At 41.1% G+C, this 18,110-nt stretch overlaps 1 pseudogene; it reads left to right on the top strand.

Annotated features, from left to right (window-relative positions):
* Positions 1-12,205: 12,205 nt before the first annotated feature.
* Positions 12,206-15,034, top strand: LOC135744037 (tripartite motif-containing protein 16-like; annotated as a pseudogene).
* Positions 15,035-18,110: the final 3,076 nt, after the last annotated feature.

Raw genomic sequence — 18,110 nt, 5'->3', positions numbered from 1 at the left:
CAGCGTACCGTAAGTACAGGTTTCTTCGATCTCTCCTATGCACTCTCCACAGATATCAACTGGCGAACGTCTGATGGAGTAAGTGTTCCCTACGTGGCGTCGGGGGCGAACCCTCTGGACGACTGGGCGGTGGCAGGGGGGTGGGATAACTCAACGTCTCACCGGGCCGAGCGCTTCCCGTTCCTCGCTGCCGTCCGGCGTTCGAACTCTGGACAGGGGCGCCCCTTTGTAGAGGCCACGGGACGATGAGATTCACTTCACCTCGCTCTCTGCAACAATAAGACTCGCACAGTTTAACAGTATAGAATAGTAATAGCCACAAATCGTACTCACAATGCTGCTGTTTCTCCAGCTCTTCGTTGTTCGGGGAAAAGATCGTCCCAGGGCACCGTGCTACTTTCTGAGATCTGAAACACGCTCACAACATATACAGGATTGAGTAAGCTGAGGCCAGCAGCCTCTTGGTCTTCCCTGAACGAAGTGCGTGAAGGCGGGGGTCTGTCAGACAGGACATACAGTAATCCACAGCAACCCACAGCAATATACAACACCACGTCAACTTAAAGGTTTTTTCACAGCACAAAGACTCACCCACCACGCTCAGTGCCCAAAAAGGACTCCCGTCTTCCTTTACTTCACTTCGGTCAGACCTGGCGATGAATAATGTGGCCCAGCTAGTGGTGTCGTCGTTGTGACGGCTTCGGTGAATGTCCACTTGGCTCACCCACCACGCTATAATAGGGGTAGGGCGGTCTCCTTCCTCCTAGAGGAATCTCACATGCAGCTAGATCGATACACAAGGCAGTTATAACTTGTACTTGGTACTCACAACCATGTCGTTTTCAATCCTCGTTTTCCCTTGGTCTCAATTCACCAATTGTTCCGTATTCTCCTCAACCTTTAAGGTTCTGGATGTCTTCGCAAGTGTATTACCACAACCTGAGAGCGAGAGAGAGTTTAGACAGCCACCAACAGTGCACCAACACGGCCCAACACAGCGTTTCAACGCACACCAAAAAAGCTTCCCAACTGTGAATAAACTTGGCCTTAAGTACTGCCTTGCTTGGTGTATCCTCCAATCGCCAAACGCTGTTCCTAACTAGGCACAGGTGCATCGAATTCGCTGATTTTCCCGCTCACGGCGCTTACCGGAAGTCCGGTGTTCGTCCTTTCCGGTCCGGGGCGGAAACACTTCCGGGCGGAACCAAACTTCCATAATTTTGGTTCCGCCCCAAAGAAAAAAAGATCGTCACCTTGTGACACTAACCTCTTACCTTTGTGTGAATAACTTACCTGTGTGGTGTAACTTACCTCTGTCTCTAGCACGCCCTGAAGAGGAACAACAAACCCCAGTTTATGCGAACCTCTTACCTTTGTGTGAATAACTTACCTGTGTGGTGTAACTTACCTCTGTCTCTAGCACGCCCTGAAGAGGAACAACAAACCCCAGTTTATGCTAACCTCTTACCTTTGTGTGAATAACTTACCTGTGTGGTGTAACTTACCTCTGCCTCTAGCACGCCCGAAGAGGAACGTCAAACCCCAGTTTATGCTAACCTCTTACCTTTGTGTGAATAACTTACCTGTGTGGTGCAACTTACCGCTGTCTCTAGCACGCCCTGAAGAGGAACGTAAGGCCCCAGTATCTGCAACCACTTGCCTCGGTGTGCATACCTTATCTGTGTGACGTAACCTACCTCCGTTCCCAGTACGGCCTGAAGAGGAACGCCAAGTCCCAGCTGGTAAAGTACTCCCCCCTGTGTCAAGCTCTCACCCGTGTTGCATATTCCACTTCTGCTTTCAGTTCCGGCCGGGAGGAGGCCCGAGGAGTTCGCCAGTAACCCTAAGGGGCGAGAGAAGGGCAAATACCTTAGACAATCACCAGTAGCAGGTAGAAGATAACATAAATTAAAGCACTGAAATTGTTTTCCCTGTTCTGCCTCTAGGAGAAGTGGAGGGCGCCACGGGTAGTAGAAACCCTTCTGAGAAGGAGTCCTAGACCCCGCTCCACTTGGAGTTGTCCTGGAGATCAGAAGAAGAGACTGTTTTTAATTGCCATTCCCCTTTCCCCTTACCTTTTTAAATATTTAAAAAAGCTGTATTTTAATCGTAGTATACTTGTCTGTCTGGTCATTGGGGTGGTCTTGGGACCCTCCTCGAGGTGGAAATTAGGAAGGGGCGTGACCCTGTTTAGCTATCTGTGGGTCCGCTCCGACCTGTGACATTTACGCTTAGAGATTTTATTCTTTAACTTATTGAATTTTGTTGCACATCATCACATCGCTGCAGTTGTAAAGCTAGAACTTGATTCTGATTGGCCAATGCTCAGTGAACGTGTCACCATGACGTGTTCACTGGCAAATCAGAATCAAGTTCGTGTGCTCGTGTGTTCATCACAGGTTTAGAGCTGTCAGTCTAGCTGCTCCCATCAGCTTCATGCGGCTTCACGAGAGAAACACATAAGCCCGGAATTGGACTACACAACAATATACATACGAATATATTTATGATTAATAAGGATTTAAAAACAAAATACATAACGCACCGGCCCAACCAGAACGCGGCCCACAAATTAAAGTAAGCTTTTAGAAATTATTTTACTTTTGAATTCTAATTTATATTATATAATATTATAAAATGATGCTATAAATCAGTGATTCCCAACCGGGGGTACGCGTACCCCAGGGGGTACGTGAAGAGTTTCCAGGGGGTACGCGAAAAGATTTACATTTTGCTTTAATCTCATTTACTTTTAATAAAAATGTCTTTCGTTTGTCCAGTCATTTACCTAAGATTGATTTTTGTGAGGAAAGCATTGTAAAAAGGACAACTTTGTAATTTTAATCTTATCATTAATATAATTAGCCGTCAAGAGTAAATGCGCTGCATGATCCAAAGCGCAATAGCGATGTCCAACTCAAGAACGATCTGACTATTTTCAATGAACCTGAATAGTTTCTAAAGACACAAAGTTTACAAACTATAAATAATGTTCAAATAATGCTATAATATTCATTCCCGCTGCCATTACATTTTCAAATTATGCAAAAAAAACTTTTGCATTGTTTTTGGCTAACATATATTGTCCCGTATGATGTCTTTTGTATTTATAAAGAATGTCTTAACACATTTTGTTTCTCTTTATATTTTAACAGAATAATTTAACTTATTTGCACACTTTAATTATCAGTAACTTAAATTGAGATTTTAGTAAATTTAGGGCATTTACTAAAAAGGACGTGAGAGCTCAATTCCAAATAAGCGCCGGAGTGGATAATTTGCGTGTGATTTACTACAAAGGCGAAAATAAAATACACAGGCACAATAATGACATAAGCACATTTCTATAATGACCATTGCAATCTATTAGAGCAGCGCAAATTAATACAGGGTCGCAAATAAGAGAACTCGGCAGGACATCGCAATGAAAATGCGGAGTGTGAAATTCCAGCTAAGTGAAAAGACGAAAGATGAACGGTAAAAGAAGTTTTGAAATACCTGATTTGACTTCCCCTCGTGACTTCTCCTCCTCTTTTCTCCAGCAAATTAAACATAGCTTGGCTTGGCAAACTCTCTCTATGTTTTTTTAAGTATGTTCCTCTGGCAAAATGTAATACTCTCCTCGCATTAATGTTGCTTTAAAAGGAAAACAAATGCAAATGCAATAAGGTCGCAAAAATAACACCTTTTCAGAGCTAAATATCTACTGTGTGTCTTTAGTAAGTTCAGTCGTTATTTAACGCCAAAATGATGGTTTGCGCAAGCTGTTAGTAAATCTGGCCCTTAAATGGGTCATATGATGAAATGTTTTAATTTGTAAAATAAGTCTTTGGCGTTCCCAGAGTCCATATGTGGAGTTTTATCTCAAAACACCCTATAGATAATTAATTATAGTATGTCAAAATTGCCGTTTTTGGGTGTGCCTTTTATAATGCAAATGAGCTGAAAAAATGCAAACACTGATCGCAATGATAGTGGTTTGTTGAAATAAACATGCTTCATCAGTCAGTGCTTTTTACTTTAATGTTTAAAATTAATAAATATTACTAATTATTTGTCTTTAAAACACAACTTAGGTTTAGTTTCGATGAAGGGGTACTTGAGCCTTACTGATAGGGCTGTGGGGGTACTTAGGGCAAAAAAGGTTGGGAACCACTGCTATAAATAACACAAAACAGTCTATGTTACCATGTTTTTTAGACATTCCCTAATATCGTGATTTTTTTTTTTTTTTGAAGGAGCTACCTTGCAGTTTCATGTAAATAATGTGGTATACAATAAATGTAGGGTGATGAAGGATCTTCTGGCTAAATGTTGATCATTTGTGTTGTTATGTTGCCCTCTTTTAACAATCTACACACCTCCCACCTATGACACTAAGACCCGGATTCACAGACAAGACTTCAGCAAACTCCAAACTAAAATGCATGTTTGTGCTGTTCTTATGGAAAATCATGGTCACATTTGTGAGAAAATCATGGTCACATTTACAAAACACAGTACATATTTGTAATACCTCTGCATTTTCTCTCAAATTGCCTTTTTATTATTTTTTGCAAAGCGTTTTCTGTTTGTTTGCGAGTCAAGTTTTCCCTTTTCAAAGCAGATTGAGTTTGTTTGCAAAAGGCTGGATTTGTTTGTAAAATTTTGGCACAAAATTCGCTCCATACGTTCTAACTGAAAACAACTTACACTTTTAGTGCCATTGTTTTGTGTCGTACTGCACACCAGTAGACTCCTGAGACACATTTAAACTAAAAACTACTTAAATGTCATCATTTACTAAAACTTATTCCTGACTTATTCTCTGTCTGTTAAACCAGGCCATGTCTTTTTAAACATTATAGGAGCTTATGTTTGTTTTAATGAATTCATTTAAAAATGTGTATAATTAATTATCTGTAGTTTAAACTTCTATTTACTTATTTTTATTCTAGATGTGAATTGTATGTGTAAATATCTCACCACTAGAGGACAAACACTCACACTGACTTGGATGCTGAATCAGTTTAGTGACACACATCAGAGGGATTTGATCTGTTATTCTCTTATTTCACCACAAAATTCAACTCATATTTATGCATTTATGGCAGAGCATTTTCACAAAGGTTTGGCTTCTCGAGACTGTGACTTTCTGTATGAGACTGACATCTATTCAATTCAATTCAATTCAATTTTATTTATAAAGCGCATTTCACAAAAGTCAATTGTTTCAAAGCAGCTTTACATAAATAGAAGCAGTGAAAAGCACAGAAAAACGACAGATAGCACAACAAAATACATGATAGCATGAGCAGTTAAATTTGCTGCGGCTATGACTCAATATTATAAGTGCACGTATTACTAAAGCAACGTATAGAAGAGGAAGCTAGGTAAAGCCCAAAAAGGCTGCCTCCCCGGGGTGAAAAACCCCCTAGGAGAAAAAAAACCCTGTGCTTTTATCCGAGGAAAAATAGGTCCTAGGAGGGAAAAACCCTTGGGAGAACGGATAATGAGATTTAGCGGAGATTAAGCGGTTCTGCCGGTGATCGTTGGTCAGGCATCAGCTGGGCATAACGTTGAAGGACGGCCAGTAGATCAGAGGTGTGCCGACTTTCACATATACCGGGACTGGGTCTGTTTGTCTCGTTGTCCTCGGGTCGAGGACGAGACAGGGAGAGAAAAACAAAATCGTATTAGCGTAGCGGCCGTTCATATGTATTGAAGTGTCACACAGTGATGTGGTTTAACTCAGCTTAGTTCCAGACAGACTAACTATTGCGGCATAATTATGTTATCCACAGTTGAGGATTTAGCAAATTGGGGGCCCAATGCGAGGGTATATATGGTAAATAAGGGTCACCTTCCGATCTTTAAGAGAAAATGAAACCTGACGACCCGTTTGACTAAGGCCTAAAGCCCCACTGTCGTCGTTAATGCAGGTTCAGTGGCAAACGGGTCTATATTGTATACCATTTACAGGACCAGGAGAAAACGCCAAAAACATCGCAACCCGACCATACGTGCTAACCCGTTTGACTAAGGCCGGAAGCCCCACTGTCGTCGTTAATGCAGGTTCAGTGGCAAACGGGTCTGTATGGCATACTATTCACAAGACACACGAAAGCGCGAAAAACGCAACCCGACCATACATACCAACCCGTTTGACTAAGGCTGGAGGCCCCACTGTCGTCGTTAATGCAGGTTCAGTGGCAAACGGGTCTGTATGGCATACTATTCACAAGACACATGAAAGCGCGAAAAACGCAACCCGACCATACATACCAACCCGTTTGACTAAGGCTGGAGGCCCCACTGTCGTCGTTAATGCAGGTTCAGTGGCAAACGGGTCTGTATGGCATACTATTCACAAGACTTACGATAGCACCAAAATCGCAACCCGACCATACGTGCCAACCCGTTTGACTAAGGCTGGAGGCCCCACTGTCGTCGTTAATGCAGGTTCAGTGGCAAACGGGTCTGTATGGCATACTATTCACAAGACACATGAAAGCGCGAAAAACGCAACCCGACCATACATACCAACCCGTTTGACTAAGGCTGGAGGCCCCACTGTCGTCGTTAATGCAGGTTCAGTGGCAAACGGGTCTGTATGGCATACTATTCACAAGACTTACGATAGCACCAAAATCGCAACCCGACCATACGTGCCAACCCGTTTGACTAAGGCTGGAGGCCCCACTGTCGTCGTTAATGCAGGTTCAGTGGCAAACGGGTCTGTATGGCATACTATTCACAAGACACATGAAAGCGCGAAAAACGCAACCCGACCATACATACCAACCCGTTTGACTAAGGCTGGAGGCCCCACTGTCGTCGTTAATGCAGGTTCAGTGGCAAACGGGTCTGTATGGCATACTATTCACAAGACTTACGATAGCACCAAAATCGCAACCCGACCATACGTGCCAACCCGTTTGACTAAGGCTGGAGGCCCCACTGTCGTCGTTAATGCAGGTTCAGTGGCAAACGGGTATGTATGGCATACTATTCACAAGACACACGAAAGCACGAAAAACGCAACCCGACCATACATACCAACCCGTTTGACTAAGGCTGGAGGCCCCACTGTCGTCGTTAATGCAGGTTCAGTGGCAAACGGGTCTGTATGGCATACTATTCACAAGACACACGAAAGCACCAAAATCGCAACCCAACCATACGTGCCAAACCGTTTGACTAAGGCCGGAAGCCCCACCGTCGTCGTTAATGCAGGTTCAGTGGCAAACGGTGGCAAACTATTTAATGCAATTCATTTTAAGTGTTCCTGCAGAAAAGGTTTTTATTTATTTCTTTGGTTGGTCTGTGTTATGACCGTGAGTGCTTTGTTCCGTGAAAATAACTATTGCGAGTTAAGAACCTTTACTAGACAAATTATGCGAATGCTTTGTTGAAGAGAAAAGTTTTAAGTCTAGATTTAAAATGATCGACTGTGTCTGATTCTTGGACATCGGTTGGTAAATCATTCCAGAGCTTAGGGGCTAAGTAGGAAAAGGATCTTCCACTTTTAGACACTTTTGATAGTCTAGGGATAATCAATAGGCCAGAATTTTGCGACCGTAGTGTGCGTGATGGATTGTATTCTGATAGTAATTCTCTAAGATATGAGGGTGCTAAGCCATTTAAAGCTTTGTAGGTGATTAGTGATATTTTAAATTGGATGCGATATTTAACTGGTAGCCAGTGTAAAGATGCCAGAATTGGGCTTATGTGGTCATACTTCTTAGATCGAGTAAGTACCCTTGCAGAAGCGTTTTGAACTAGCTGAAGCTTGTTGACCTGATTTGAATGGCATCCCCCGAGTAGCGAGTTACAATAGTCTATTCTAGAGGTCATAAAAGCATGAATAAGCTTCTCTGCGTCAGATGTAGACAGTATATGGTGTATTTTTGAGATATTTCTAAGATGGAAGAATGCTGTGAGGCAGACGTTGGCGATATGACTATCAAAGGATAAGTTGCTGTCGAACATCACACCTAAGTTCCTTACCGTGGAAGATGGCACCACAGTACAGCCATCTATGTGCAATTTGTAATCTGACATATTATGTTTGTAGCGATTTGGTTCAATAATAAGTACCTCTGTCTTATTGGAGTTGAGCTTAAGAAAGTTATGTGCCATCCAGTCACTAACATCGCTAATGCAGTCTTTTAGCTTAGAAAACGTGTGTGTTTCGCTGGGATGCGAGGAGATGTAAAGCTGGGTATCATCCGCATAGCAGTGAAAACTTATGTTATGTTTCCTGATAATGTCTCCTAGGGGTAACATGTATAACGAGAACAGGATAGGACCTAAAACTGATCCCTGCGGTACACCGTATTTAACCAGGGAGTGATATGACTCTTCCTCATTTACATAAACAAAGTGATAGCGATTGGTTAGATATGACCTAAACCAGGCTAGCGCCTGACCACTGATACCAACATAGTTTTCTAGTCTATTGAGTAAGATTCTGTGATCTATTGTGTCAAAGGCTGCACTAAGGTCTAGTAATATAAGAATTGAGATTTCACCACGATCGGATGTTAATAGGAGGTCATTTGTAACTCTAAGCAACGCTGTCTCTGTGCTATGGTGGGGCCTGAATCCTGATTGGAACTTTTCATATGTACTATTATTTGTCAAGAATGTGCGTAACTGGCTTGCCAGTATACCTTTTCTAATATTTTCGAAAGAAAAGGGAGATTTGAGATTGGTCTAAAGTTATTAAGTTCTCCTTGGTCAAGCTGTGGTTTTTTAATCAGCGGTTTAATAACTGCTAGTTTGAAAGCTGTTGGAACGTATCCTATTCCTAGCGATGAGTTAAAGATATTTAGAACCGGGGTTGACACTACAGGGAATACTTCTTTAAGTAGTTTTGTGGGAACGGGGTCTAATATACAGGACGATGATTTGGATGATGTGACTAGTTTAGAGAGCTCATCTATTGTAGTAGGTTTAAATGAATCAAGATGTTCGTATGGTAGTCTAGTGTTAAGTGAATTAATGGGTAGAGTGGTGGCTGCCTGGGTAGCTACGATGTTTTCCCTAATAGCCGAAATTTTGTTAGAAAAGAAGTTCATGAAGTCGTTACTATTGTGTTGAAGTTTACTTTTGGTTTCTGTTTGTTCTTTGTTTCTAGTCAGTTTCGCAACTGTGCTAAAGAGGAAACGAGGGTTATTATGATTCTCATTTATAAGCTTGCTAAGATATGTAGATCTGGTGGTTTTAATAGCATGTCTGTAGTGTTTAACACTCTGTTTCCATGCTGCGCGCCATACTTCTAACTTTGTGCTTCTATAATTTCTTTCCATTTTTCTAGCTGCCTTTTTAAGGGCTGCGGTGTGATGGTCATACCATGGAGCTGGCGGTTTTTCTTTGAATCTCTTTTTTCGAATGGGAGCAACGGCATCCAATGTGTTAGAACAGACATTGTTTAGGTTTTCTATTTCAATATCTAGATCGTCACAGTTATCTGCTACATGTTTCATTTGGGACAGGTCTGGAAGAGTGCTAATAAAGCTATCTTTAGTGGTGGAAATTATTGTTCTGGCTAGTCGGTAGCATGTTGTGGATTGAGTGATCCTATCTAGAAGTACAGTGTATGACACAAGGTAATGGTCAGAAACTGCATCACTCTGAGGTGATATTTCGACGTCATTAATATTGAGTCCGAGTGACAGAATTAAGTCTAATGTGTGCTTACGAGTATGCGTTGGCCCGGTCACGTTTTGTCTAATATTGAGAGAATTTAGAACATCTATAAACGCACGTCCTAATGCGTCTTTTGGGTTATCCACATGGACATTAAAATCACCAACAATAAGAGCTTTATCTACAGTGACTACAAGCTCAGATAGGAAATCTCCTATCTCATTAAGGAAATCTGCATGGTGGCCCGGTGGTCTATAGATTGTCGCTAAAGCAAAAGAAAGCTGTTTGTGGTTACGATCAGTTATTTCCATATTTAACAACATTACTTCAAATGATTTAAATTTTAGCTCAGATTTTTGGTTTACTTTAAAAATTGTATTGTATATTGTAGCTACACCACCCCCTCTCCCCTTTTATCGAGGTTCGTGTTTATAATAATAGTCTTGTGGGGTGGATTCATTTAAACTAATGTAGTCGTCTGCTTTAAGCCAGGTTTCTGTTAAACAGGGTACATCTAAGTTTTGGTCTGTAATTATTTCATTGACAATAGGTTCTTTATTGGTAAGCGATCTAATGTTAAGAAGGCCGAATTTTACCATTCGAGATTCATCTGTTAATGTATTGTTTTCTAATTTTATTTTAATCAGATTTGTACCAGATGTAACAAGCGGTGCCCTGTATTTATTTGTTCGGGGAACAGATACAGTTGAAATGTGCTGATATTTCGGTAAGATTGACTCGAAGTGCTGGGATATAAGTGGTCTTGACATATCACGGCAGCTAACAGACGGACGGTTAAGCCGATCCGTCTGTTTCCTGACCTGGGCCCTGGATAGTCAGACTATATCAGAATTAAGACTATTGATCAGATTTCTAGTGAGTATAGCACTTCCTTCCGATGACGGATGAAGGCCATCTCGGGTTAGGAGGAATGGTCTTTCCCAGAAATGCTTCCAATTGTCTATAAACCCTACGTTATGCTGAGGGCACCACTTTGACATCCATCCATTGAGAGACACTAATCTACTATGTGTTTCATCTCCCCGGTAGGCGGGGAGGGGACCAGAGCATATTACATTGTCTGACATTGTTTTTGCAATTTCACACATCTCCTTAATATTATCTTTGGTGATTTCTGACTGGCGGAGCCTGGTGTCATTCGTGCCGGCGTGAATAACAATCTTAGAAAACTTCCGCTTAGCATTAGCCAGCACTTTAAGTTTGGATCTAATGTCAGACGTTCTGGCTCCTGGTATACAGTCGACTATGGTGTTTGGTTCAATGTTAGTGTTCCTGAGTATAGAATCTCCAATGACCAGGGCACTTTTAAAAGGTGTTTCAGCTGGTATACTCCTTAGGGGATCGAATCTGTTAGAAATTACCGTAACGTTATGGGTCTTAGAAGGACGCCTTATATGACTATGCCGCCTAACAGTCACCCAGTTTGACCGCCGACTTGACTCTGATGACGGAACCGAGCCTTGTGTATTTTGATAAACACTATGCGCGCTCGATACAGTATTTGTAATATTTACATTAGCATCTGATGTCGGAACCGAGCCATTAGTGTTTTCGCTCGATAGATTATTTGCGACAGTAACATTAGCGGTTTTGCTATCCTCAACTAGCGTTCGGATGCGCGATTCTAGTTCAGCAACCTTCTCAGTTAACCTTAAAACTTCAATACACTTAGTGCATGTAAACCCCTCTATGCTAACAGCAGAAGCTAAACTATACATGTGGCAAGTAGTACATGTTACAATAACAAGCGGAGTCTTACCGCTTTCATGCTGGGCGATGGCGTCTTCGTTTACCCGAACGCGGTCCCCGGAGCTGCATCGCGTGGGGTGTTCGGTTGTGACACGCCTCGGTCGCCTGCGAACGTCTGGGGCCAGGGTGATGTTTGGCTTGCTGAATCTGCGAAGGCCGGGGCAGCGGTTCCTCCACAGCTTCCCGATCGCTTTCATGTCGTTCACGGTCCGTGAAGCTGCATCGCGTGGAATGCTCGTTTGTTGCGCACCTCGATCGCTTGTGGACGTCGGAAGGCAGGGTGAAGTGGGCGCTGTACCTCGCCTTGGATCTGCTAAAACCGGGAAACAACTCCTCCACAGCTTCCCGCTCAGGTGAGGACAGGTCAGAAAAGCATATATCAGATGAATCCGCCATTAGATCGGAAAATGCTAGCTTCAGCCTCCACCGTGTGGATGCTAGCGGGCTATATGCTAACACTGGGTGTTTATTAGTGATAAATAGTTTCACGTGGTAGTACTGCTCAATAATCGTCACGGTAAAGTATTCCTATGTAAAACTAATAAGTTATATTATATTAATAGGAATAAGATGGTAAAAAAAAAAAAAAGCTTTTAGATGATGAACTCGACGGAGCTACGATGCAAGATCTGTTCAGCGTTGTGAGACGTGTGGCTATATAATACCTGTTATATACTTGCCCAAGGAGCCTCAGTTAGGGTAGGCTGTTAATAGTCTAGTGGACTTGTTTATTATATGTCTGACACGACTGTTTGCACACGTTTCATAAACACAACCAGGAAATACTTTGAGTTCAGGGAAAGTGAAACTGATTTCGGGCTGTTGTTGTTTAGTAGTTTTACTGTTTGTAAGTAAATACGGTGAAATGGCAGAAGCCAGTATTTCAATGGTTCAGGATCAGTTCATCTGTTCAATCTGTCTGGATCTACTGAAGGATCCAGTGACCATTCCCTGTGGACACAGTTACTGTATGAGCTGTATTACAGACTGCTGGGATCAAGATGATCAGAAGAGAAACTACAGCTGCCCTCAGTGCAGACAGACCTTCAATACAAGACCTGTTTTAAATAAAAATGTGGTGTTTGCTCAGATGGTGGAGATGCTGAAGAAGCTGAAGAAGACAAAACTTTAAACTGATCGACCTTCTCCCAGTTATGCTGAAGCTGGAGATGTGAAGTGTGACGTCTGTACTGAGAGAAAACACAAAGCTGTCAAGTCCTGTCTGGTGTGTCTGAACTCTTACTGTCAAAATCATCTTGAACAACATGAGAAATTCTTCAAAGGCAAGAAACACAACCTGATAGACGCCACTGGACGACTTCAGCAGATGATCTGCCCTCAACATGAGAAACTTTTAGAGATTTACTGTAAAACTGATCAGCTCTGTATATGTTATCTGTGTATGGTGGGAAAGCACAAGAATCACAACACTATACCAGCTAAAGAAGAGAGGACTGAGAAACAGGTAAGAGATGAAAACACTGAGTGATGTGTTAATGTGATCAGATCTGAGATAAACTGTTAAAAATCACTCTTACGTACATTTTATCTGTTTAATCATTATTTCCACATTCAACAGAAAGAACTGAAGGAGACACAGAGAAAATACCAGCAGAGAATCCAGGAGAGCCAGAAGAAGCTTCAGGAGCTGAGAGATGCTGTGGAGACTCATAAGGTGAGTTTTGTTCAGAAGAACAACTGCTGTCTGCTGTTTCAGATCTGTTTCAGACTCAGTTAGGACTCTCATCCAATCAGTTAGTGAGGAGTTCAGTGCTGGATGACTTTCACTGAAGTTCACTGTGGGTAACAGACTGTGTGATGTACCAAGAGCTGAGTGAATGCTGCTGATTCTAATGCTCCTCTCTCTGTGTGTCCTAACAGCGCTCTGCACAGACAGCAGTGGACGACACTGAGAGGATCTTTACTCAACTGATCCAAACCATTGAGAGAAGACGATCTGAGGTGACACAGCTGATCAGAGATCAGGAAAATGCTGCAGTGAGTCGAGCTGAAGGACTCTTGAAGCGACTGGAGCAGGAGATTGATGATCTGAGGAGGAGAGACGCTGAGCTGGAGCAGCTTTCACACACAGATGATCACATCCATTTCCTCCAGGTAACAGAGATCTGAAAAACACAACAGTGATCTTTAGGATGTGAAGAGCATGTTTTACTCAGATGATATTTTCTATGAAATGTTTCAGTGTCATCAGTTTATGTTTGTGTTGTTTCTCTTTGTGTTTGTGTAGAGTTTTCAGTCTCTCTCTGTTCCTCCTGGATCTTCAGACTCACTCAGCATCACTGTCAGCTCTCTCATCTCTTTTGATGATGTAAGAAAATCTGTGTCTCATCTGAGAGAGAAACTGGAGGATTTCTGTAGAGAAGAGATGGAAAAGTTATCTGATAAAGGTAAAACACTTTTATTTCTCTCACATTATGTACAAATAAAATTATATTTTGTAGAAATGGAGAGAATATCACTCACTGATTCTGAATGAATATTTTTTCAACATAGTTACTCCTGAACCTGAGACCAGGGAGCAGTTCCTAAAATGTGAGTCTCAATAAACAACAAATAAATAAACACACCAATGCTGATAAAGACATGAACAGTGATAATCTTCATTTCAGTCATTTTAAACTCCTCTATAATGATACTCATGAATCAAACTGAATGTGCAGAATAAACAGAAAATAAATAACTGTGCTCACCCACAATGAAACATAACTGTGAGATCAAATAGCAGTTCATAAATCAAGTTTCTCATTTGATATTCAAATTTCATAAGCCATTAATTTTGGCTATAAACAAAAATTCTTTAGAGTTATATTAAATGATAATAAAATATATTTTAAAGTGTACAACTACAGAACAGAGGGACTTTAACAATGTTCACACAAACCTTTTACACACACAGGATTATGATGAATATAACAGTAAAACAATCCGATTAGATTCTGTCTATACTGTTAATGATCTCTTGTTCACTTCTTAACACATTGACAGTCTTAAAAAAAACTAAAATAAATAAGACTTGAAGTTTTATTTTAATTATTAAAATGCACAATTTTACATACAAATAATGTTTTTGATTTGTCTTCATCAGATTATCATCACTTCACTGCAGATCCAAAAACAGCACATAAATATCTCCGTCTGTCTGAGGGGAACAGAGTGATTACTAAAACTAACACAGTCCAGCAGTACCCTCATCATCCAGACAGATTTGATTGTTGGTTTCAGGTGTTGTGTAGTGAGAGTGTGAGTGGACGCTGTTACTGGGAGGTTGAGTGGAGTGATGAAGTGTTTATATCAGTGTCATATAAAAGCATCAGCAGGAAGGGGCGGGGTCTTGAGTGTTTGTTTGGACGTAATAATCAGTCCTGGAGATTGCGCTGCTCTGACTCCAGTTGTACATTCAGGCACAATGACATTGAGACTAAACTCCCTGTAGTGTCCAGATCTTCTAGAATAGGAGTTTATGTGGATCAGTGCAGGATCTCTGTCCTTCTACAGCTTCTCTGACACAATGACCCTCATCCACAGAGTAAACACCACATTCACTAAACCTCTCTATCATGGGTTTTGTGTTAATTTTGGATCATTGAAACTGTGTAATATAACAATATAGATGATACAGAGAGTCTATAAATGATTTTGTCATATTAGAAGTCTGAACATGATGAAACAACAACAAAGAAATAATAAGTCTGTCATTTACAAATCATCAATTTTAAATAACTGATTGTAATGTTATATTTTAACTAGATATTAAAGTTTGAAGACAAACTTTATGTTGGCTTGAAAAAGCGTAGCCTGAACAGTTAAAACGGTTTGACAGAAGTTTAGTTTAGTAGGCTATCTGGCTGTTGGTATGTTTAGGTATGAAGGTAGCATGATTTAGCATGATTTATCATGATGCCAACATGATAAACATGAAGCTAGGATGATTAGCATGATGCTAGCATGATTAACATGAAGCTAGCATGATGCTAGGATGATTAGCATGAAGCTAGCATGACTAGCATGATTAGCATGAAGCTAGCATGATGCTAACATGATTAGCATGAAGCTAGCATGATTAGCATGATGCTACCATGATGTTAGCATGAAGCTAGCATGAAGTTAGCATGATGTTAGCATGATTAGCATGAAGCTAGCATGATGCTAGCATGATTAGCATGAAGCTAGCATGATGCTAACATGATTAGCATGAAGCTAGCATGATGCTAGTATGATTAGCATGAAGCTAGCATGATGCTAGCATGATTAGCATGAAGCTAGCATGATGTTATCATGATTAGCATGAAGCTAGCATGATGCTAGCATGATTAGCATGAAGCTAGCATGATGCTAACATGATGCTAGCATGATTAGCATGAAGCTAGCATGAAGTTAGCATGATGGTAGCATTATTAGCATGAAGCTAGCATGTTGCTAGCATGATTAGCATGATGGTAGCATGATTAGCATAAAGCTAGCATGTTGCTAGCATGATTAGCATAAAGCTAGCATGTTGCTAGCATGATTAGCATGAAGTTAGCATGATGTTAGAATGATTAGCATGAAGCTAGCATGATGCTAGCATGATTAACATGAAGCTAGCATGATGCTAGCATGATTAGCATGAAGCTTGCATAATGCTAGCATAAAGCTAGCATGTTGCTAACATGATTAGCATGAAGCTAACATGATGCTAGCATGATTAGCATGAAGCTAGCATGATGCTAGCATGATTAGCATGAAGCTAACATGATTGTAGCATGATTAGCATGAAGCTAGCATAATTAGCATGAAGCTAACATGATGCTAGCATGATTAGCATGAAGCTAGCATGATGCTAACATGATAAGCATAAAGCTAGCATGAAGTTAGCATGATGTTAGCATGATTAGCATGAAGCTAGCATGATGCTAGCATGATTAGCATGAAGCTAGCATGAAGTTAGCATGATGGTACCATGATTAGCATGAAGCTAACATGTTGCTAGCATGATTAGCATGATGATAGCATGATTAACATAAAGCTAGCATGTTGCTAACATGATTAGCATGAAGCTAGCATGATGCTAGCATGAAACTAGCATGATTCTAGCATGATTAGCATGAAGCTAGCATGATTCTAGCATGATTAGCATGAAGCTAGCATGATTCTAGTATGATTAACATGAAGCTAACATGATGCTAGCATGATTAACATGAAGCTAGCATGATGCTAACATGATAAGCATAAAGCTAGCATGAAGTTAGCATGATGTTAGCATGATTAGCATGAAGCTAGCATGATGCTAGCATGATTAGCATGAGGCTAGCATGAAGTTAGCATGATGGTACCATGATTAGCATGAAGCTAACATGTTGCTAGCATGATTAGCATGATGATAGCATGATTAGCATAAAGCTAGCATGTTGCTAGCATGATAAGCATGAAGCTAGCATGATGCTAGCATGAAACTAGCATGATTCTAGCATGATTAGCATGAAGTTAGCATGATTCTACCATGATTAGCATGAAGCTAGCATGATTCTAGCATGATTAGCATGAAGCTAGCATGATGTTAGCATGATTAGCATGAAGGTAGCATGAGGCTAGCATGATTAGCATGAAGTAAGCATGAGGTTAGCATGATTAGCATGAAGCTAGCATGATTTAACGTGAAGCTAGCATGATTAGCATGATGCTAACATGATTAGCATAACGCTAACACTATTTAGCGTGCAGCTAACAAGATTTAACATGAAGTTAGCATGATTTAGCATGAAGTTAGCAAGATTTATTATGAAATTAGCATAAAGCTAGCATGAAACTAGCATGAAGCTAGTATGACTTAGCATGGAGCTAGCTTGAAGCTAACATGACCCAAAGACCCAACCCCCATGTCTCTATGATGTTCAGACCAAGAGATATAAGGCTTTGTTTATTATGTTGCTAGGGTGCTCAAATTTGGTTGCTAGGGGCGTGGCTTAATGCCTCAATAAGAATCCTATTAAGACTGATTGGATGCCTGAGTAAAATGAGCCCACCCCTATGTCTCTATGACACTCTGGTGTAAAGATATCCATCTGGGCTTTTTATAATGGTAGTCTATGGGAGATGTTGCTAGGGTACCCAAAATTGTTGCTAGGGGCGTGGCTAAATAGCTTTGGGGCGATCCTAAGAGACTGATTGGATGACTGAGTAAAATGAGCCCACCCCCATGTCTCTACGACACTCTAAAGTAAAGATATTCCATCTGGGACGCTTTTATTCCCTTATATGGGCATGTTCCCTGCCCTATTATAAGTCAATGGGAAATTTTGGGGGCCTCTTACACCCCAGGGGTATAACTTACACCCCATTGTGATGTATGTTCTTACAGAGCCTGTCAGCCACCTTAAATGTGGTATGCCACAAGTTTCTACAAGTTTCTCACTCACAGCTATGACCCGTCAAAGTTTGTCTCAATGTTAAGTCAATGGAAATTTTGGGGTGTTCGAGACCCCCGTTTAGGAATTCGGAAGGTCCCATCAGTTAGAAAAGATATAGCACACTAAGTCAGACCAGTCTGAAGGTCTGTGGAAAATTTGGTGCATGTAGCTTGAAAGCCCTAGGACGAGTTAGTGTTTATAATTTTGGGGGGAGAAAAAGAATAATAATAATAATAACTAGATAGGTACATTTCCTGAAGAAAATGTGAGTGGTGCTTGCCGTGGCAAAAATCTGGGGAC

Source organism: Paramisgurnus dabryanus, chromosome 6 (genome assembly GCF_030506205.2).
Source record: "Paramisgurnus dabryanus chromosome 6, PD_genome_1.1, whole genome shotgun sequence".
Lineage (NCBI taxonomy): Eukaryota > Metazoa > Chordata > Actinopteri > Cypriniformes > Cobitidae > Paramisgurnus > Paramisgurnus dabryanus.
The sequence above is the reverse complement of the archived record's forward strand: the minus strand, read 5'-3'. Positions and strand labels throughout refer to the sequence as shown.